This window comes from Aplysia californica, unplaced genomic scaffold (genome assembly GCF_000002075.1).
Source record: "Aplysia californica isolate F4 #8 unplaced genomic scaffold, AplCal3.0 scaffold00339, whole genome shotgun sequence".
NCBI lineage: Eukaryota > Metazoa > Mollusca > Gastropoda > Aplysiida > Aplysiidae > Aplysia > Aplysia californica.
Window position 1 is genome coordinate 319,054 of NW_004797609.1, and position 1,128 is coordinate 320,181.

The following is a 1,128-nucleotide window of genomic DNA, read 5'->3' on the forward strand; positions in this document are numbered from 1 at the left end:
CAAGCGGTGGTATTCGTCACATTTTAGAATACTTCTAGTGCGAAGATCTCTTTGAAACTTTCAGTATTTCTTTAAAAAATAGTTTTGACAAACTGCTATGCAAAGCGTACAGATAGGATTAATGAGTAAATTTCCTCTTTCGAAAGTGGTGGCACAGAGTTCCTACGTCGTATGGATACGATAGTAAAACACGACGTACGGATAGGGTTAAAAGAATAATTAATTTACTGTTGATCGTGATAGATACAATATGGGCTGAGTTCGTTAAGGTTGAAAGGCAGCTCTATCGATTTAATTAGTCTTGGCTAATAGCCAATGCTTTATATAGAAACAAAGTGTCACCAGTGTAATTTGAACAGGAACATCATGAAGTGTAAATAATATAAACAAGAAGACGATTGGGGTAAGAATGTCTCAAACGCTTTAGTAAGCTATAGTTTTCAGCTTTCCTGATAACTAAATAAATATTGAATTGCTTGTTTTAAACAAATTATAAATAAACTTAAGATTATTCTATCCTCTTTCTTATATCTGTGAGATATATAAACAGTCGAACCCGATAAAACGATCTTCTGTTTAAGATAAAACACAACTCCCCCCCTTACATTTTTAAAAATATACATGCATTATTTTAACTATAACGACATTGACTAAATTAAGAAGGCCCCCTGTTTAAGACGAACATTTTCCTTCTCAACAATTTGGTGGTCTTCTTGAACAGGCTCGACTGTTATTCAAGGGAGATGTACAGAAATGGACACACGTTGGTCGCTTTTAAGCACAAGGGGGCTATCCTGAAAAATGCTGTTTTGAGAAAATCTAAGGTTAAGTTTTTGCCCCCTGTTCAGTTTCTTTAAAAGACAAGGAGAGTTTTCTCTATAACCAAACAAATATACACACCGATGAAACCAAATGTAGGGCAATGCCCACTTTTGGTGTAGGTCAAAATTTCTGGAAACCCCCTAAATCTGGGTTAGCCCGCTTGTCCTTAATAAAAGCGACCAGTTAAAAGGTGGGGGCGATCACAGATGACAGAAGAAAACAAAGAGTAAGACTGAAGAAGGGAAACAAATGTGGGGACAACGCGAGCTGAAGATGTATGTGGTGGGTGGTGGTAGGGGGGGGGGG

The 1,128-nt window shown here is 37.2% G+C and overlaps 1 protein-coding gene across 1 annotated transcript in view; it reads right to left on the reverse strand.

Annotated features, from left to right (window-relative positions):
- The window catches only part of LOC101851966, a 15,857-nt gene that overhangs the window by 2,717 nt on the left and 12,012 nt on the right, over positions 1-1,128 (reverse strand). The window lies entirely within an intron of this gene.